The sequence below is a fragment of the Heterodontus francisci genome, chromosome 3, assembly GCF_036365525.1.
Source record: "Heterodontus francisci isolate sHetFra1 chromosome 3, sHetFra1.hap1, whole genome shotgun sequence".
Lineage (NCBI taxonomy): Eukaryota > Metazoa > Chordata > Chondrichthyes > Heterodontiformes > Heterodontidae > Heterodontus > Heterodontus francisci.
In genome coordinates this window covers 45,661,177-45,683,840 of record NC_090373.1, presented here as the reverse complement: position 1 = coordinate 45,683,840, position 22,664 = coordinate 45,661,177, and the positions used below count along the sequence as shown (strand labels likewise).

Below are 22,664 nucleotides of genomic sequence, written 5' to 3'. Positions count from 1 at the left end.
AGAATTGGGTGCAATACTCAAAGGTGGCTCATTTTCCTTTGAAGGGGAGGGTAGGTTAAACAAGGACTATTTAAAGTCAGGTTGTCTCCCAAAGGGCAAAATTGGTGATGAAAGATTGCAACTTGGATCCTTTCATTGTCTAGATAATCAGATAGATGAGCTCGACATGTTTATACAGGACACAAAAGCAAAATGCTGCAGATGCTTTAAATCTGAAATAAAAACAGAAAATGCTGGAAATGATCAGGACAGGCATCTTCTGAAGAGAGAAACAGAATTAACATTTCAGGTCAATGGCCTTTTGTCAGAACTAGCAACCTGAGTTTATACAGGAGATTGCAGCTCTAACGTTCACATTGTTTTACATAAGTAATCTTCATTGCCTTTTGATTTTTATTCATTTTACAAACATTCAGAAAATGTAAATGTCAGGTAGCTGCAACATGATATGTAGTGTGATCCTGGTTGGATAAGCTGTCGGAAGATTACTGCCTTAACCTTGTACTAGTAAGTTGCACAGTTTTAGTCAGTTTACCTCCAACAGTGCATTTAATGCACAGTCGAATTCTGTCAATCTGTACAGTTTTATGGGCTTAGGTAAATGGAGGGTGTCCCAATGGATAGCAAGTGTGGATGCCATACCAGGTGAACAGAAATCCTGCTTGTATGGATTTATCAATAGTTTGATCTGGAGATTCTTGGGCTGTTTCTTACTGAGGCTAGAGGTGAACTTCTTGGAACCATGAGAAAGCTCCAGATATCCATACTTGCAAGCATGTAGTGATCTGCTCCCATTTGTTAAGTTTTAAATGCTTTGATAGAATGGATGGGAGCATTTGCACTCTTAAAACATTGCTTTGTATATATTTATGTACCGAGAAAAGCTCCTTTCCATGCAATGGTCACATTGTGTTTGCCTATATTGCTGTTTTAATCTAGGTAGTGCTAAACCACAGCAATGAGGCTGTGTCCTGTACGAGGTGTCTCGTCATTCGTCTCTAGGGTTAGATCAGGCTGTGACTGCACTGAATACTGTCACCTTAGTTATATTTGTTACATTTTTGCAGATGTAGAGTGGCAGCTGCTTTGCAACCACTCAGAAGTAGTAGTATAGCTGCAGACTTGGGTATGATGCTGGGCTTCTGTGTTCCATGCACTCTTGTGCCTGTCATTGTCGTCACATCCTCCAGTTAGTTAGAGCTGCATGTTGGCACAAAAATGCAATAAAGACAGATTTAATTTTTTAATATATTCATTCACTGAATGTAGGCGTCGCTGGTGTCAGGCAAACTCCCACCTGCCAAGACTGAGGCACACGTTATTTCCTCACATGAATGTTAAAACTTTAAAAATTGCAAACCCTGACTGGAAGGACATTTCCATCGTACCAGACAATGTTGAAACAATGGGGACTCAGCAGTTTCTCCAACAAAGTGATTCCTGACAACGCAGAGTGCAACAAGATGCGCACATGCGCAGCAACATCTTGCCAAGACTTTGTGGCGCATGCGCTGAATGACGTCATCACGTATCCGTGCCAGGACCATCTTCGCGCATGCGCGATAAAACGCCATCGGGTATCCAGCCCCTCACGCGGCTGGAAGAAGTGGCTGAATGGGAGACTTTGAGGCTGGAGCTCGATCCCCGTCACTCGCTCCCGCCCCACTAGCCGCGCTCCCCCTCGGCAACTCACTGCAAGCCTCGCGCTCCCTCCCCTCAGCTGCTCGTTCCAGACCTCATTGCTCCCTCCCACTCCCCTGGCCGATTGTTCCTTGATTCGTGCCACCACGCTCTCACCCACTCGCTCCTATGGCGTCCCGTCACCTCTTGTGGCCCGCCTTGCTGCTTCAGGCAGCGCGTGGAGAACGATCAAACATGGGAGCAAGTGGCCGAGAGGAGGGAAGCAGTGTAGCCTAGAGCGAGTGGTTGGAGGGGTGGGGGGGGGTTCACGGCGACTGACCGACCAACCAGAAAGTGCGGTGGTACGAGCTGGGAACAATCGGCCAGAGAAGTGGGGGGGAGCAGCAAAGTCTGGAGTGAGTGGCTGAAGGGGGCAAGCAGCCGGTTGGGAGGAGGGGGAGAAAGCGAGTTGCCGAGGAGGTACAGCGCCCAGTGCGGCGGGAGATAGTAGCTGCGTTCGGCTGAAATCAGTCCTAGTCAGTCATGTGAATAAATCACACTAATAAATTGGCAGCACATTTTATACTCTACCCGATTTTCTTTCCCATTGATCGGGGTGCTAATTCGCTATCTTCCAATGAGAATTCAATCATTAAATTCCTTTTGTATTTAATAGGATCACTGGAATATTAAATGGATCTGAGGATTCCAGTTAGCGTCCTATAATTACATAGCATATTACTGGGCTTCCATCCAACTTGATATAAGGTTCATTTGCAAGAACAATCTAGCCATAAGCATTTCTTGTGATAAATTGAGCAGCGCCATCTTTAATCCTGGCAGCTGCCTGAATGTCGCAGACACTGACGTTCCAGTTGAAGAGCCTGCATTTGCACATGTGCAAGTACTGCGCCACCTAGTGGTTGCGTTGTCAGCAAACGCAGCCTTTCTCCAATACACAACTGGTCAAACCAGTTCTAGTCACATGTCGAGCTGGCTGAAGCTTTTGGATTTGAACTTCCAATAAAAAGTGTTGGAGACTGTTCCATATAAAGGAGCTAGTCACATGACTAACCTGCTGAGCACCCTTTTTGTGAACCGTATTAGGGTTTAAGTTTGAGGTTTAATAAATTTCCTCTTTCTGCTTTAAACTAAAGAAAACCTGTTGGTGCTCAGTTATTTGCCTGATAATTGGAAATTGTGAACATGAATTCACAAAAAGGGGAGCTCAAAACAGTGTGTTTAAAATTAAACCCTGTTACAATAAGACCAGGTGATGACAGCAAGACACATTGCTCACCTGGTCGTAACACTGGCAAGGCCAGCATTTATTGTCCGTGAGGAGCTGGTGGTGAGACATCTCCTTGAACCACTATGTGGTGAACGTACTCCCACGGTGGTGTTAGGCAGGGAGTTCCAGGATTTTGACCCAACGATGATGGAGTGGTGATATATTTCCAAGTCAGGATTTGGAGGGGAGTTTGAAAGTGGTGGTGTTCCTATGCGCTTGCTACCTTGTCCTTCGAGGTGGTAGAGGTCGTAAGTTTGGAAGCTGCTATTGATGAAATTTTGGCAAGTTGCTGCAGTGCACCTTGTCTATTTCGATTGACATTGAATAAAATTTGTATGTAACTCTTGTATTACATCTCATGAAATGAAAAATAATTACAAAAGGTATCTAGGTACTGTAAGCATTTGAGGGAGACGCCATATTAGTAGTGTGATGACTTTATTGATTATGGAATAAGTAAATACAATTAAAATCTTTCAGTAGTAGAGGAATAAGCAAAACTTTACTACCCACTCCTTTAGATAGAAACTCAGTTCTGTCTTTTACAGGTTTTCCTTCAATTCTCTCCAATCAGTTCTATCTTCCAGTTTATATCCTGTCCCCCTTCCTGCTATGCCATTTGTTCACCCAGTGGTCCAGGTTCAGCGACTCTGTGATCATGCCTTTCTTGAACTGTTCACTTTACTTACCTGCAAGCCCACTTAATTATAGTGCGTCATAGTAGATAATGAGGTAGTTGAGATACTGGATGGACTAAAAATTGATGAGGTATTAGAAAGGCTGGCTGTACTTAAATTTGACAAGTTTCCAGGACCAGATAAGATGCATCTGAGGATGCTGAGGGAAGTAAGGGTGGAAGTTGCAGAGGCACTGGCCATAATCTAATTCTCCTTAGATACAGGGGTGGTGGCAGAGGATTGGAGAATTGCAAATGATACACCCTTTTTTTGAACAAAGGTGTAAGGATACCCCCAGCAAATACAGGCCAGTCAGTTTAACTTCAGTAGTGGGAAAGCATTTTAGAAATAATTACACAGGACAAAGTGAAGTAATTTGCACAAGTGCAGATTAATTAAGAAAAGCCAGCATAAATTTGTTAAAGGCAAAGACAAATCATGTGTAGCCAACGTGCTTGAGTTTTTTGATGACATAACACATGGTTGATATGTATATGGACGTCCAAAAGGTGTGTGACAAGTGCCACATAACAGGCTTGCCAGTAAAGTTGAAGCCCATGGAATAACAGGGGCATGGATCTGAAGTTGACTGACTGGAAACAGTAGTGGTGCACAGTTTTTCAGACTAGTGGAAGGTACACAGTGGGGTTCCCCAGGGGTTGGTACTAGGACCACTGCTTTTCTTGATCTATATTAATGACATACACTTAGGTGCACAAGATACAATTTCAAAATTTGCAGATGACAAATTTGTTGTGAACTATGAGGAGGATAATAGACTTCAAGACATAGACAAACTGATGGAATGAGCGGACATGTGGCAGATGAAATTTAATGCAGGCAAGTGTGAAGTGATGCATTTTGCTCAGAAGAACGAGGAGTGGCAATATAAACTAAAGAGTTCAATTGTAAGAAGGGTGCAGGAACAGAGGGACCTGGGGGTATATGTGCACAAATCAATGAGGGTGGCAGGACAGGTTGAGAAAGTGATTAATAAGGCATACTGGATCCTGGGCTTTAGAAATAGAGACATAGGCTGGAATGTTATGCCTCTCCCAGGAGCAGGCTAGAGGTGGGTGGGGGATGGGGTGGGGTGGCATAAAATCAAGTGGGAGGCGGAGAGTGTCGTTGCCGTCCCCTTCCCCACCCCCTTATTAATTGCCACTTAAGGGCCTCCTCCCACCACTGCTGATATTTTGCCAGCAGTGGCTGGGGTCTTTGACAGCTGAGGAGGCTGCCCAATAATACTAAGTAGTCTCCTTGTGAGCCCGGAGTTGACAGAGGGGTGGGGGAACCCTCCTGATCGGGCACCCTGTGCCCAACACAGGGCACCTCTCCAGCAGCACAAGCCACCCCCGCTCGAGCACCACCCACGCCCTCCTCGCTGGGGCCCAGCCGATTGTCCCAGGCAAGGCCCGAAATCCCTCTTACCTTTTTCGGGGCTGGCACCCATGCTGTTCCTCACACTGGATGCAGTCCCAGCAGTGGCCATCACTCCCGGTGGCAGTGCTGGGACTGAAGAGCTGCCGGCTCGCTGATTGGCCAGCAGCACTTGGCTGGTCTTCCTGCCTCAGGGGTGGAAGTCCTTCCCAAGGCCAATTAAGGGCCTGGGCTATGGCAGAGGCGAGCTCTCCCCTGAATTTTAAACTGGTGGACGGGGTCTCTGCCTCCACATAAAATTCCGGCCCTAGAGTACAAAAGCAAGGAAGTTATTATGAACCTTTATAAAACACTGGTTTGGCCTCAAATGAAGTTTTTCTATCCAATTCTGGACACCACACTTTTGGAAGGATGTGAAGGCATCAGAGAGGGAATAGAAAAGGTTTAAAAGAATGGTTCCAGGGATGAGGAACATCAGTTATGTAGATAGATTAGCGAAGCTGGGTTATTCTCCTTGGTCAACAGAAGGTTGAGGAATTTGATAGAGGTGTTCAAAATCATAAGGGGTCTACGCAGAGAAGATGGAGAAAAACCATTCCCATTAACAGAAGGGTCAAGAAGCAGAGGACACAAATTTACGATGAATGACAAAAGAACCAAAGGTGTCATGAACAACATTTTCACAGAACGAGTGTTTAGGATCTGGAATGCCTTGTCTGAGAGTGTTGGGGAGGCAGATTCCATAGTGGCTTTCAAAAGAGAATTGGATAATTATCTGGAGAGAGAGAATTTGTAGGGCTATGGGAGTGGGCGGGGAACTGAGACCAGCTAAATTGTTCTTGCTGAGAGCCAGCATGGACTCAGTAGGCCAAATGGCTTCCTGTGCTGTAACTAGTCTATGATTTAGTATGCAAACCGCCTTTGAATTGTGTAAAGATTTTAATCAGTACCCCTCTCAATCTGATCAAACAGGTTTCAGTTACTGTTGTCTCACCCGAAACGTATTAACCCTATGTGTTGAAATCATAGAAAGTTTTAAGGCACAGGAAGAGGCCACTTGGCCCATCGTGTCTGCGCCGGCCGAAGAACGATCCACCTAATCCCACCTTCTAGCATTTGGTCCGTAGCACTGCAGCTTACGGCACTTGAGGTGTGTATCCAGATTCCTTTTGAATGAGTCAAGGGTCTCTGCCTTAACTACCCTTTCTGGCAGTAACTTCCAGACCATCCCAGCCTTTGGGTGAAAAAGTTTTTCCTCATCTCCCCTCTAACCTTTCTACCAATGACTTTAAATTTATGCCCCCCTTTCACTGACCTCTCTGCTAAGACTCTGCACCTCCACTCTATCCAGACCCCTCAAAATGTTGTACATTTCAATCAGATCTCCCCTCAGCCTTCTCTGTTCCAAGGAGAACAATCCCAGCCTATCCAATCTTTCCTCATAGCTGCATTTTTCCAGTCCTGGCAATATCCTCATAAATTTCCTCTATACCCTCTCTAGTGCAATTACACACCACCTGTGATGAGGTGACCAGAACTGCACATAGTACTCAAGTTGTGGCCTAACCAATGAGTTATACAGTTGCAGCATAACCTCCCTGCTCTTGTATTTTATACCTCGGCTACTAAAGGAAAGAATTCCATATGCCTTCTTATCGACCTGTCCTACCTTCAGGGATTTGTGGACATTCACTCCAAGGTCCCTTACTTCCTCTACACTTAGTATTTTCCCATTAATCGTGTATTCCTTTGCCTTGTTTGACCTCCCCAAATGCATTACCTCACACTTCTCCAAATTGAATTCCATTTGCCACTTTTATGCCCATCTGACCAGACCATCAATATCTTCCTGCCGCCCGCAGCTATTCTCCTCGCTATCTACCACATGGCCAATTTTTGTGTTATCTGCAGACTTCTTGATCATTTCCCCCTAGATTTACTTTCAAATCATTAATGTACACCACAAAAAGCAGGGGACCCAGTACTGAGCCCTGCAGAGTGCCACTGGAAATAGCTCTCCAGTCCCTAAAACAGATGTCAACAGTTACCCTTTGTTTATACCAGTGAGCCAATTTGGTATCCATCTTACTGCATTTCCCTGGATCCCATGGGATTTTATTTTTTTAACCAGTCTGCCACATGGGACCTTGTCAAAGGCCTTGCTAAAATCCACTTGCCTTCCAGGAGCGGAGAGCAGTCCAGGAGTGCCAGAGTTTTGGGAAAAAAAGAAAAATCAACAGTGACATCATAGGAAAGCTGCAAGGTGGTTGGTTGGTGAGTGACTGCTGTTTGGGAATAACTCTAAATAGATGGGTAAAGAGAAAGGTCTACGGTTTTTTATTATAGTAGGTAGTTTTTTTTTTAGGGAATTGAGGTCCCGAATGTAAGTCTAATTAAGGGGATAAATTAAGGGCAAGTCGTGGCAGGGCAGCTCGGCAGCGTGGAGTGCTCCTCCTGTGCAATGTAGAAAGTCGGGGACACTTCCAGTGTCCAGGATGAACACGTGTGCAGGAAGTGTCTCCAGCTGCAGCTACTCGAAATCTGCCTTTCAGATCTGGAGCGGCGGCTGGAGGCACTGGAGTATCCACGAGACTGAGATCATCATGGATAGCATGTACAGGGTGCTGGTCACACCGCAGGTAAAGACTGCTCAAGAAAGGGAATGGGTGACCACCAGGCAGAGTAGATGAACTAGGCAGGTAGTACAGGAGTCCCCTAGGTTCATCCCCCTATCTAACAGATTTTTCACTTTGGATACTGTTGGGGGAGATAGCTTCTCAGAGGACTGCAGCAAGAGCCAAGTCTGTGGCACCACGGGTGGCTCAGCTGCACAGGAGGGGAGGAAAAGGAGTGGGAGAGCTATAGTGATAGGGGATTCTATCTTAAGGGGTACAGATAGGCGTTTCTATGGCCGTAAACGTGACTCCAGGATGGTATAATGCGTCCCTAGTGCTCGGGTCAAGGATGTCACCGAGCGGTTGCAGGACATTCTGAAGGGGGAGGGTGAACAGTCAGAGGTCGTGGTACACATTGGTACCAACGACATAGGTAGAAAGAAGATTGAGTTCCTGCAACAAGAATTTAGGGAGCTAGGTAGCAGATTAAAAAGCAGGACCTCAAATGTTGTAATCTCTGGATTACTCCCAGTGCCACGTGCTAGTGAGTATAGGAATAGGAGGACAGAGCAGATGATGTGTGGCTGAGGAGATGGTGCAGGAGGGAGGGCTTTAATTTCCTGAATCACTGGGTCTGTTTCTGGCGAAGATGGACATGTAAAAGTTGAACAGGTTGCACCTGAAGCAGAATGGGACCAACATCCTTGCTGGGAGGTTTGCTAGTGTTCGTGGGGTGGCGGGGGGGGGGGGGGGGGCGTTGGTTAAACTAATTTGGCAGGGGGATGGGATACAGAGTGGAGGTACTGTAGGGGGTGATGCACAGTCAAATATAGAAGAAAAACTGAATCAGTCTGGAAGGCAGAGCAAATATAGACTTGTGAAGGCACAAGTGAAAAATGCAAGGCTGAATTACATCTATTTTAACGCAAGGAGTCTTGCTAGTAAGGCAGATGAATTGAGGGTGTTGATTAACACATGGGAATATGATATTGCTATCACAGAGACATGGTTGAGGGAGGGGCAGGACTGGCAGCTCAATATTCCAGGGTATAACATCCAAGTAGACCACATCAACTGCACTACCCTCATCTATCTTCCTTGTTACTACTACAAAAAATTCGATCAAGTTGGTGAAACAAGATCTTCCCTTAACAAATCCATGCCGACTATCTTTGAATAACCTGTGCCTTTCTAAGTGACGGTTTATCCTGTCCCTCAAAATAGATTCTAATAATTTGCCCACTACTGAAGTTAGACTGACTGGCCTGTAATTATTTGGCCTATCCTTCGCTCTTTTAAAACAGAGGTACAATGTTAGCAATTCTCCAATCCTCCGGCACTACATCTGTATCCATTGAGGACTGGAAAATGATGGTCAAGACCCTCTGCTATTTTCCCTCTCACTTCTTTGAACAGCCGCGGATACATTTCATCTGACCCTGGTGATTTATCCACTTTCAAGGATGCTAATCCCATAAATATGTCCTCTCTCCCTATGTTTATCACATCTAATACTTCTCACTCTTCCTCCTAAACTACAATATCTGCATCGTCCCCCTCTTTTGTGAAGACAGACGCAAAGCATCCATTAAGAACTATACCAATATCTTCCGCTCCTACACGCAGGTTACCTTTTTAGTCTTTTATGGGCCCTGCTCTCCTTAGTTATCCTCTTACTCTTAATGTATTGATAAAACATCTTTGGGTTCACCTTGATTTTGCTTGTCAATATTCTTTCATGCCCTCTCTTTGCTTTCCTAATTTCCTTTTTGATTTCACCCCTCCACTTTCTATACTCCTTGACTTTCTGTAGTATTGAGTTCTCGGTGTCGGACATGAGCTTTCCTTTTCTGCCTCATCTTACCCTGTAGGCTCCTTGACATCGATGGGGCTCTAGATTTGGCCGCCTCTGCCTTTTTCTTTGTGGGACCATGTTTACCCTGAGTCCCTTGAACCTCCCCTTTGAATGCCTCCCACTGTTCAGACACTGATTTACCTAGCTGTTTCAGTCCACTTTCGCCAAAGAACAAAGAAAATTACAGCACAGGAACAGGCCCTTCGGCCCTCCAAGCCTACGCCGATCCAAATCCTCTACCTAAACATGTCGCCTATTTTCTAAGGGTCTGTATCTCTTTACTTCCTGCCCATTCATGTATCTGTCTAGATACATCTTAAAAGACGCTATCGTGCCCGCATCTACCACCTCCGCTGGCAATGCGTTCCATGCACCCACCACCCTCTGCGTAAAGAACTTTCCACGCATATCCCCCCTAAACTTTTCCCCTTTCACTTTGAACTCGTGTCCCCTTGTAATTGAATCCCCCACTCTGGGGGGAAAAAGCTTCTTGCTATCCACCCTGTCTATACCTCATGATTTTGTACACCTCAATCAGGTCCCCCCTCAACCTCCGTCTTTCTAATGAAAATAATCCTAATCTACTCAACCTCTCTTCATAGCTAGCGTCCTCCATACCAGGCAACATCCTGGTGAACCTCCTCTGCACCCTCTCCAAAGCATCCACATCCTTTTGGTAATGTGGCGACCAGAACTGCACGCAGTATTCCAAATGTGGCCGAACCAAAGTCCTATACAACTGTAACATGACCTGCCAACTCTTGTACTCAATACCCCGTCCGATGAAGGAAAGCATGCTGTATGCCTTCTTGACCACTCTATTGACCTGCGTTGCCACCTTCAGGGAACAATGGACCTGAACACCCAAATCTCTCTGTTCATCAATTTTCCCCAGGACTTTTCCATTTACTGTATAGTTCACTCTTGAATTGGATCTTCCAAAATGCATCACCTCGCATTTGCCCTGATTGAACTCCATCTGCCATTTCTCTGCCCAACTCTCCAGTCTATCTATATTCTGCTGTATTCTCTGACAGTCCCCTTCACTATCTGCTACTCCACCAATCTTAGTGTCGTCTGCAAACTTGCTAATCAGACCACCTATACTTTCCTCCAAATCATTTATGTATATCACAAACAACAGTGGTCCCAGCACGGATCCCTGTGGAACACCACTGGTCACACGTCTCCATTTTGAGAAACTCCCTTCCACTGCTACTCTCTGTCTCCTGTTGCCCAGCCAGTTCTTTATCCATCTAGCTAGTACACCTTGGACCCCATGCGCCTTCACTTTCTCCATCAGCCTACCATGGGGAACCTTATCAAACGCCTTACTGAAGTCCATGTATACGACATCTACAGCCCTTCCCTCATCAATCAACTTTGTCACTTCCTCAAAGAATTCTATTAAGTTGGTAAGACATGACCTTCCCTGCACAAAACCATGTTGCCTATCACTGATGAGCCCATTTTCTTCCAAATGGGAATAGATCCTATCCCTCAGTATCTTCTCCAGCAGCTTCCCGACCACTGACGTCAGGCTCACCGGTCTATAATTACCTGGATTATCCCTGCTACCCTTCTTAAACAAGGGGACAACATTAGCAATTCTCCAGTCCTCCGGGACCTCACCCGTGTTTAAGGATGTTGCAAAGATATCTGTTAAGGCCCCAATTATTTCCTCTCTCGCTTCCCTCAGTAACCTGGGATAGATCCCATCCGGACCTGGGGACTTGTCCACCTTAATGCCTTTTAGAATACCCAACACTTCCTCCCTCCTCATGCTGACTTGACCTAGAGTAATCAAACATCTGTCCCTAACCTCAACATCCATCATGTCCCTCTCCTCGGTGAATACCGATGCAAAGTACTCGTTTAGAATCTCGCCCATTTTCTCTGACTCCACGCATATCTTTCCTCCTTTGTCCTTGAGTGGGCCAATCCTTTCTCTAGTTACTCTCTTGCTCCTTATATATGAATAAAACGCTTTGGGATTTTCCTTAACCCTGTTTACTAAAGATATTTCATGACCCCTTTTAGCCCTCTTAATTCCTCGTTTCAGATTGCGCCTACAATCCCGATATTATTTCAAAGCTTCGTCTTTCCTCAGCCGCCTAGACCTTATGTATGCTTCCTTTTTCCTCTTCGCTAGTCTCACAATTTCACCTGTCATCCATGGTTCCCTAATCTTGCCATTTCTACCCCTCATTTTCACAGGAACATGTCTCTCCTGCACGTTAATCAACCTCTCTTTAAAAGCCTCCCACATATCAAATGTGGATTTACCTTCAAACAGCTGCTCCCAATCTTCATTCCCCAGCTCCTGCCGAATTTTGGTATAGTCGGCCTACCCCCAATTTAGCACTCTTCCTTTAGGACCACTCTCGTCTTTTTCCATGAGTATTCTAAAACTTACGGAATTGTGATCACTATTCCCAAAGTAGTCCCCTACTGAAACGTCAACCACCTGGCCCAGCTCATTCCCCAACACCAGGTCCAGTATGGTCCCTTCCCGAGTTGGACTATTTACATACTGTTCTAGAAAACCTTCCTGGATGCTCCTTACAAATTCTGCTCCATCTAGACCTCTAACACTAAGTGAATCCCGGTCAATGTTGGGAAAATTAAAATCTCCTATCACCACCACCCTGTTGCTCTTACATCCTTCCATAATCTGTTTACATATTTGTACCTCTATCTCACGCTCGCTGTTGGGAGGCCTGTAGTACAGCCCCAACATTGTTACCGCACCCTTCCTATTACTGAGTTCTGCCCATATTGCCTCACAGCTCGAGTCCTCCATAGTGCCTTCCTTCAGCACAGCTGTGATATCCTCTATGACCAGTAATGCAACTCCTCCACCCCTTTTACCTCCCTCTCTATCCCGCCTGAAGCATCGGTATCCTGGGATATTTAGTTGCCAATCATGCCCTTCCCTTAACCAAGTCTCAGTAATAGCAATAACATCATACTCCCAGGTACTAATCCAAGCCCTAAGTTCATCTGCTTTACCTATTACACTTCTTGCATTAAAACAAATACACCTCAGACCACCAGTCCCTTTGCTTTCATCATCTGCTCCCTGCCTACTCTTTCCCTTCGTCATGCTGACTTCATTATCTAGTTCCTTACAGGCTTTAGTTACTACATCCTTACTCTCCACTGACCACCTCATTTGGTTCCCATCCCCCTACCACATTAGTTTAAACCCTCCCCAACAGCATTAGCAAAAGCACCCCCAAGGACGTTGGTTCCAGTCCGGCCCAGGTGTAGACCGTCCAATTTGTAATAGTCCCACCTCCCCCAGAACCGGTCCCAATGTCCCAAAAATCTGAACCCCTCCCTCCTGCACCATCTCTCAAGCCACGCATTCATCCTGACTATTCTTTCATTTCTACTCTGACTATCACGTGGCACTGGTAGCAATCCTGAGATTACTACCTCTGAGGTCCTACTTTTTAACTTGGCTCCTAACTCCCTAAATTCTGCTTGTAGGACCTCATCCCGTTTTTTACCTACATCATTGGTGCCTATGTGCACAACGACAACTGGCTGTTCACCCTCCCCCTTCAGAATGTTCTGCAGCCGATCTGAGACATCCCTGACCCGTGCACCTGGGAGGCAACATACCATTCGGGAGTCTCGTTTTCGACCACAGAACCGCCTATCTACTCCCCTTACAATCGAATCCCCTATGACTATAGCCCTTCCACTCTTTTTCCCGCCCTTCTGAACAGCAGAGCCAGCCACGGTGCCATGAACCTGGCTACTGCTAAATCACTCCTCAGTTTAGTAAAAGTGGTCTTGCCCCAGTTGGGAACGCTAACTGCTGTTCTATCTCTGTCCTGTTCCATAATTATGTTGAAACTGACTGAATTAAGATCACTCCCACCAAAATGCTCTCCCACTGCCGCTCCTTCCACCTGCCCATCTTCATTTCCTAAAACTAAGTCTCAAACTGCACCCTCTCTTGTTTGACTTGCTACATACTGGCAAAAACCTTCTCCTGAATGCACCTCAAGAATTATGCTCCCTCAATTCCTTTCACGCTAAAACTATCCCAGTTAATATTGGGGTAATTAAAATCCACTACTATTACTGCCTTATTGTTCTTGCACTTCTCAAAGATTTGCCTACATATCTGCTGTTCTAACTCCCTCTGACTCTGTCTTCCAGACTCATCCATTAATTTTCTGCTTTCCATTTTAATTTGATTTTGTCCCAGCTGAGTCTACGCTCTGGTCCCCATCCCTCTGCCAAACTAGTTCAAATCCTCCCCAACAGCACTAGCAAATTGCCCTGCAAGGAACTCCGTCCCGGCTCTGTTCAGATGCAACCCGTCTGGCCTGTACAGGTCCCACCTCCCACAGAGCTGGTCCAGTGTCCCAGGAATTTCAAGCCCTCCCTCCTGCACCATCTTTCCAGCCACGCATTCATCTGTCTTATCCTTCTGTTTCTGTACTCAGTTGCGCGTGGCACTAGGAGTAATCTGGAGATTACTACTTTTGAGGTCCTGCTTGCTAATTTCTTACCTAGCTCCTTTAAATTCTGACTGCAAGACCACATCCCTCTTTCTGCCTATGTCGTTGGTTCCGATGTGGACCACGACTGCTGACTCTTCACCTTCCTCTTTCAGGATGCTCTGCAGCCACTCAATGACATCCTTGACTCTGGTACCGGGGAGGCAAAACACCATCCTGGATTCACGTCTGCGGCCACAGAAACGCCTGTCTGTTCCCCTGACAATTGAATCACCTATCACTATGGCTCTTCCAGTCTTCCCTATACCCCCTGTGCACCTGAGCCACCCATGGTGCCATGGACTTGGCTCTGGCAGCACTCCCGAGGTGAAGCATCTGTTTCCTCAGTATTCAGAATTGAATACCTGTTGGAGAGTGAGATGCACTCAGGGGTCTCCTGCACTACCTGCCTGATTCTTTTTGACTATCTGGTCACCCATTCCCCTTCTCCCTGCATACTCTTCAGCTGTGGGGTGACCACATCTGTAAATGTGCTATCCACTTGGCTCTCATCCTCATGAATGCACTGCAGTGTCGCCAGCTGCAGCTGAAGTTCCAAAACAGAGCGAATCTGCTTCAATTGACGACACTTCCAGCATAAATGGTTCTCCAGGATACGGGAAGCATCCTGGAGCTCCCACATAGCGCAGGAGGTGCATTCTCAAGGTTGAAATAACCCTGCCATTCCTTTTATTTATTAGTTGACCCTATTTCATTCCGCTGGGTGTGGAAATGTCATGCTGGGCCCCCACCTGCCAAGAATGAGGCGTATTAATTTTGCTACATGGAAATTAAATTTCAAATTGTATCTTGGAAGAAAAGACCTGTTGCAAGGGCTGCCAGACACTTGGCTGGAAGACATTTACATACCAATAGGGACAAGAAAGGTTACTTCCCTTATCCATTTAACCCGCAATAGACTTTGAACACCAGACATTGAAGGCAGGGAAGCGCATTCCAGGCCCTTCCAAGATGATGCAATCCACAGAGCCAAGACGTGGTCAGACCAGTTAGTCTCATGACTAAGCTACTTGGCAACCTGGGTTTTTTCTGAATTATACAAATAGTTTGAACTCAGTGCCTGTTTGCTCCTGGACTGAAAAGACCTCTCCTGTCTGCTCCCATCTCTTTCACACGGAACTCCAAATCCACTGAAGACACATGAACCCCAAGAGAGAAAAGTCTCCTACAGCGAACCAGGTTTAAGAGGAACACTGGGTCCCAACGAAAAGCAAGACTTTCCTACAATCAAGGACTCTACAGTGAGCTCGAAGATCCGTATGTGTTCTCCAGGCTGCATTGTAAACTGTAGTCTGCCATCTACCCTGCTTTCTTGCAGTACTGGATGGCATGGTAGATTCCAGTATTCTTCCTATTTGGGACCTCAGATTTGAATTCAGTTGAGTAATGGAATAAAAATTTGCATGCATCTTTCCCAGGTGAAGTGGCTTGGGCGAGATATATTTTGCTATATAACTGAGATTCCACAGCTTTATTCTTGTGATCTTGCTTGAACAATTAAAATATATTCCACCCTGGTAGCTTGCACCTAATCAATTGTTACTACAACTTGCAGAGCATATCAGGGACAAATCTGTTCCTATATGTGTAGGCACATAATATAAAACTCTTCATAATTTAGCATTAATTATAGCAGTCTCAGTTGGAATTTGATATATAGATAGTATTGACATTTCTTGCTTTAATCTGTACAACAACCCTTTTTTCTTTACACAAGTTACCAAAGAGTGATTTGAAGGTTACTTTAATTGATGGGTTCAGATTATAGTTAAAGCTTTGGGGACATATCATGTCGACTGAACCCTTTGGTTAAGTTATTTCTGTAATTGTTGTAATCTTGCGTATTCTAATTACATTGAACCCTGGTAACTACTCCAGTAAAATTTTTAATACTGTTGCTTCATGATAGCCGGTGAATGTACTCATAAAAGCTGAACAAAATTGCCCATATTTAACTACCTGATACCTAGGGGTGTGATATAGTTTGGAGTTCAGTTTTACTCTTAACTCACCTGAAATACTGGAATTATATTCCACCCTTGTAGCTTGCTTTTAGCTATCCATTATTTATTGTACTTTACAAGATAGTGGTCAATGAACAAAGTGGATGATGCAAAGCAGCTTTAAGTAGCTTAATGGCAGTAGCGTTTCAAATTGGAAGTTATGTTTTTACTTGCATGTTGCTAAATCTCCTGTCAGCCTCCAAGCTGGAAGGTCATGGATTCAAGCCCCACTCCAGAGACTTGAAAACATAAATTTAAGCTGGCACTTTAGTGCAGTAGTGAGGGCACTTAGCACTGTTAGGGATGCTGTCTTTCGCATGAGACATTAAACTGAGGACAAGGTTTGCCATGAATCAAGTAACTTAGAACAGCATATTCGCCAGTCTACTTGCTATATAATGTAAATTTGAAATCATGATTAATGAATCATCACAGCTTGGAACCTGCCAACATTGGAAAATGCATTAACCAGCAGAGAATAAAAGTTGGTTTATTCCCCATTAAGGCTGCTACAGTATTAGTGGCAGATTTCTATGATGGCTCAGAGATTCCTGTAAATGGGACATTATATTAATTAGCAATGGTATTTGTTTTTTTTTAAAGATTTAAAGATGAGCGTGTAGTCTTGTAAGATGAAGTTCACAATATTAAATTTCATTATTGCAACAAAAAAAAATCTTCAGTGTTTGTGCACATTATTCACTTATTTTTGCTAGGAAAATGTAACCAGTAGCCTCTGACTGGTGCCACAGTTTGATATCCAGCTCCATTGAGGGACAGATGTTGGCTGGGAGACTGCGAGAACTCCCCTGCTCTTCAAATAGTGCTCTAGGGTTTTTTGTTAACGTGTTTGAGTTAGCAGACGGGATCACAGTTTAATACCTCATCTGAAAAATGGCATCTCCGACAGTGCAGCACTGCCTCAGTAAGTGTCAGCTAAGTTATGTGTTTCTGTTGGAATGGGGCATGAAACCATAACCACCTAACAGGTTTTTCTCTTTTTTTTCTTCCAATACAAAAGTTTTATTTGCATAGGATTACATAAATCACAGAACAAAATTAGTTACGAGCACTAAGTTAACTTGTGTAACTTTTACAGAATGGAAATATGATTAGTTTTCCTCTGGAAATGAATAGAACAGTAATGCAATGAACATAGGCACTGAACCTGTCAAGTCCAATGATCTGTTCTCTTCAATCTTCCCACAAATGTGGCTTCCATTTGCAATACATCGCTACAGCAAACCCAGAAGATTATGTCTCATAAAACCCAGAGAGACGATGGTTGGGATTATGAACTGCCCACAGTGACAGACCTGCTGCAGTCTCTGTTTGGTCTCTTCACTCACTTGTACAAAGACTTAGACACTTTCTTAGATCATGCTCCAGTTCAGCAAGGCAAGAATATATTCTGCCTTGTACATTACTTACAAACAGGGACACACAACTTTACAGTTCTCATTGTAGGTTTTATGCTTATAGAATTGCATTGAAATTACAACGTAGAAACCAGTCATTCAGCCCACCCAGCCCATGTTGGCATTTATCCTCCATGTCAGCTGTAATCTTAACGTCGTATGTCTGCTTTGCTCCAATATTTCTCTCTTTTAACCTTAAACTTATTTAACCTATTAAATGTTGGTGTTGTTTCTCTTTCAATTCCTAATGCCAGCAGTGCCTTCCAGGACCCCTCATTTGTCAGTTTAGAAAACAAAAATCTCCTGTTCTCTAGGCATATATCAAACATATATGTCTCCGTGCAGAACCTTTTTTTGTTCACAATGGTGATTGGAGGAAAATGGGCCTTTTTAATGTAAGAATTGCATTTAATTTCTTGCATATCAAGTTCTTGAACCCTTATTGGTTATTTTGGCAATGGATAGGGGATGTTTATAGTCAATGATGTAAGAGTTCTTCAAATGATGTGGCCGTGGTATGTCTTTAGATCTTGCACTCCTGTCAAGTGGCAAGGCACCAGTCCATATTTGGTTGGAAATTTGCAGGTCAGCTGCTTTTGTCAATTAAAATAGTTTACTGATGTGGTTTATTGGTGTTTCTGTATTTGTGCCGAGTACTGTTACAATTGGGTAGCTTTGTAGGGAAGAGAAACTAGAGAGAAAAAATGAGGAAAGACTCTTAATGAACAATGAGTTTACACTCCATGTTACACTACAACTTGCACACAGAATTTCTGCCTGCGGTAGCATCGACGTGGGGCAAAAAATATATTAGATCTGCTGAATCTCTGGCTACTTCAATGAGCTTCACTGAAAACTAACATAATTGATCGTCAGATTAGGCAACAACATTGTACTTGCTCCAGTGTGATGTCTAGAGGCGACATCCAGTTCAAGGCCTGATGTGCACTAGTCTAAACTGAGCTGCCTTGTTGGTAGATAATGGCCCAGGTTATGTAGTTAGTGGCCAGCAAATGTGCTCGCCATTCATTACACTTACAGTTGCCTAAAGTATGTTTATGGCCTTTTACGCTGCAATTTGCAGTAATTAGAAAGCCAAAGCCCCCTACAGGGGATCAGGGACCTTTGTGAACAGGGCAAGCAACATCTTTCTCCTTAACCAATCAGATCAAAGAATGTTTGCAGAGGTATGCAGAGTCTAAGTTAGGAAGTGTAGATTAGAATATTTAATTCAGTGTCAAATTGTGTACAGAAAGTGAAATAACGAAAGGGAAAGAAAGTTGGGATTGAGCGAGATAAGACACAAAAAAATTAAAATCTTGCAACAATAAAAATCTGAAGGAATGAGACTTGACACTTGAAGTAAATTTTCAGTGTCAGAAGTTGTTTGGCAGTAATTAAGACTTAACGTGCTGTTTAAAATATCACTTGCATTTGAATGGACAAGCCCAAACTACTTGAGTTTAGTGGGTAGGTACCACAACTTCATGGGCATCATGCGTGTCAATGCTGAATCTCTTGGTAGTGAAACTTGTGGAAGAGCAGGAAAAATTGGACTTCCAAATGCCACAGCTTCCAACTTCAGACACCGGATGTTACTGATTTACTGTTTAATAACAGTGAGTACTGATTGACTCACCATTATCTCTACCACAGAATCTGGACCCAAAGTATGTAAGGGGAGAGATATAATGGGCCCAATGTTAACTCTGTGCATGTGAGTGGGTTTTGAATGGGTTAAAATTGAGCCCAGTGTGCAATTGAAACCCAACCGGAGCCTGACAGAACCACATCCGACCCGAGTCCTTTGATTTATTTCCCGCGCCTGGCCCGACCTGACCAACGGAGTGCAGTTGATTTATATTAAAGAGGTTGTGTTCTACCTTGGATGGAATCACTCACTGCAGACTAGTACAGAGTCCAGATGCACATTTCCTGCCTTGACATCCTGGCTGTTCAAATCTGGAAGCTTTTCCCTCCCTGACCAAAAGGCAGCACTGTGACCTGGCCCGGCATGAGCCCGAATGCCAGACCCGATCCAACCCGAACCCAACACGTCAGGTCTGGTCTGGTTCGGGTCAGGTAAACATGCTGTACATATAAGCTGAAGTCTCCAGTTTCCCCAAAAACCTGTGGCTGATTTTGTTTTCTATTGTGCCCCAATTTTGGATGGTAGAGGACAAAGGGTCTATTGGAAATCAATTATGCCAGATCCTTTTTGGTTGTGGGCCCAAGTAAACACTTTGGCCCTGAGGATGGAATTATGAAGGTCCTATTGGAAGAAGTTGGGAGTTTCATCTGCCTATGTAAAAGTGGGTGGTGAAAGGCACCATGCCATTTCAAGCCCACAAGCAAGTTGATTGCCAAGTCCCCAGCACAACCATGGAAACCTGGCAGGAAAGAGATCTTGAGCAGATCTGTAGATGATAGCTTATTTAAAAGGCCTACAGAGTTTATAAGCAAATATACTAGGGCTTTAAAAAGTATTTAAGGTGACAGTTCTCAGAATGTTCTTCAACTCAAATTCTCTTTATTGATATCAGAAGATGTACCTGTAGGGATATTCTAACCTGAGGTTTTGACGTAAAAGGCGCAGCTATAGAGTGATGGGCAGGATGCCCAAGAGGTGCCTTGTGTCTTCCCGTGGCCAGCTGTATCTCCACACCTACAAGGGGGAGGTAATGTACTCGCTATGGCACCTCTTCCCAGAGGACACTGTGCCAGAAGGCCCCCAGTTGTATCACAATGGGGTGTAAATGCCTAACGGACTATTCTGAAGTGCCGAATCCCCGCGCATCATGCTGTTCATGGTATTGCATGAAAAAAGGCATACGGAGGGTTCAGGAGCTGGCATTGCCTGTTAGATTTCACCTACTAAGATGTCACAACCATTTCTGCAAGCCCAGCCAAGCCTATATGGTAATGGAGGGACCTGCCTTTGTAGGATGTGGGTAAGTGGAAGGTTAGATGTTGGAAGGACACCTGCAGCTAGGTGTATATAGAGCTTGCATACGTTCAGAGGCAGTAACAGTTAACTAGCCTAAAACTTATTAGTTGGTTGGTATAAAGGAGGTGGCATTACTTTGAGTATAATTTGGACTGGCAAGGTACTGGACTGCAAAAGACATCATAAATCGTTCCTGAATATGCAGCATGGTATAAATGATATGCAGCCCTAAATTTAAAATGAGAGCTGTATGTGCCTTAGTACATAATCAAAAGGTTTGTTTTGATGTGTACAGTATGGAATTTAATTATATCTTGGTGTATTGTAAGCCAACTGGCTGTGGATTGCCATGTTTAGAATTAAAATGGCAGCTTTATTCATGATTCAACATCCAGGTATGTGAGAACTACTGAGATTTTTTTAAAATAACATACAGGAATAATTTTTAATCTATTTGTTATAATGTATTTTTTCAGGAACTCCGTTTTACCACAGCACTTCCTTAAAAAAAAAACTCCTTTTACACTTTTCACGGGACTGATGACTAACTATCACTAAAAGGCCAACAGAGGAGAATGCAGAGGTTGTATGATGTTTCGTTCTGGGAAACATTGTTCCACATTTTAAAGTACTGTTGCAAATTCTAGCAGAAGTTCTGAAAAAGAGTTTTGGTGGTATGGTGGAATTACACTATTAAGGTCTGAAGCTATGAAATACTGAATCTGGAGGGCTTAGGAGGAATTTGCCAAAGGGATGCAAAATTCTTGCCTTGCCATGGACATGAAAACTGACATTTTGTACAGTAAGGAATTTGGCCAAATGTCAACATAGAAGATGCTCATTAGCTGATGCTACTTTAGATTTGATATTAGCAGACCTTTTCTTCCTTAAATATTGACAATTAACATTCAAAATGGTGGGGATAAGATGGGGCCAAAACACACAGCAAGTCTGCTCTGCGGTGGTTCATATCAGTCAGACCTCCTGGCCACGAAAGTAAGTTTAATATTTGCTCTTTAGAGCTTCCTCTGCTTCCTTGACGGGTTTTATACTGAGTGTCATTGCTTCCTTTAAATGTCATCATAGTCCTATATACATCATTAGCAAATATGAGATTCTTGCCTGAGTTAGGTTGGCAAATCAGCCGCCAGCAAAAACATCCAGGTTAAATTATAGCAGAGCAGGAAGGCAGTACCAATCTGGTGAAGCTACAACATAGGACAAAGTGCATGCTAAACAGCTGAAGCAGCTTGCTATATATGTAGCCAAGCAATCCCACAACCAACAGATCAGACCAAAGCTCTGTAGTTCTACCACATCTAGTTGTAAGATGGTGATGCACAATTAAACAAGTAACGGGAGGAGGAGGCCCCATATACATGCACATCCACAGTGATGGCAGAGACCGGCACACGAGTGCAAGAGACGAGGCTGAAGCCTTTGGAACCCCCTTTAGTCTGAAGTGCCAATTGGATGATCCACCACAGTCTCCTCCTGAGGTCCCCAGCATCACAGAAGGGGATTCCAAAGGCTTCAGCCTTGTCTCTTGCACTCGTGTGCTGGTCTCCACCATCATTGAGGATGTGCATATTCATGGGGCTTCCTCCTCCCATTACTTGTTTAAGTATCCACCACCATTTACAACTGGATGTGGCAGGACTGCAGAGCTTTGGTCTGATCTGTTGGTTGAGTTTGGGTCCTGCCAGGACCACTTGGCTCCAGAACTAATTACAGCCTCGGTCCAAACATGGACAAAAGAGCCGAATTCCAGAGCTACGGTAAGGTGAGAGTGGAGGATGCATGCGGTTGTTGGAGGTCAATCCTCTCAGCCGCATAACATCACTGCAGGACTTCCTTAAGCAGTGTCCTAGACCTAACCATCTTCAGCTGCTTCAGCAATGACTTTCCTGGCATCATAAGGCCAGAAGTGGGGATGTTCACTGCCCAATGTTCAGCACCATTTGCAATTTTTCAGATAAAGTATCCCGTGCCCACATGCCGTCGGACCTGGATAATACCTAGGTTTGGGCTGATGAGTAGTAACATTCAGGTCCCATAACTGTCAGGAAATTATCATCTCCAACAAGATAGAGCCTAACCACGTCCCCTTGACATTCAATGGCATTACCATCCCTGAATCCCCCACCATCAACATCCTTTTGAATCACCATTGACCAGAAACATAACTGGACCAGCCACATAAATACTGTGACTGCAAGAGCAGGTCAGAGGCTGGGAATCTTGCAGTGACTGACTCACCTCTGACTCCTCCAACAGCTTTGCACCACCTATAAGACGCAAGTCAGGAATGTGATGG

At 44.4% G+C, this 22,664-nt stretch overlaps 1 protein-coding gene across 11 annotated transcripts in view; it reads left to right on the top strand.

The window, feature by feature from the left end:
- The window catches only part of cln8 (CLN8 transmembrane ER and ERGIC protein), a 49,076-nt gene that overhangs the window by 11,291 nt on the left and 15,121 nt on the right, over window positions 1-22,664 (top strand). For 2 of the 11 annotated variants that reach the window (XM_068021801.1, XM_068021784.1), the window contains exon 3: window positions 20,824-20,930. The exons of 8 other annotated variants lie outside the window; for them this stretch is intronic. The gene's annotated coding sequence lies outside the window, so the exon portion shown is untranslated. One more of the 11 variants, XM_068021847.1, reaches the window with a different exon arrangement.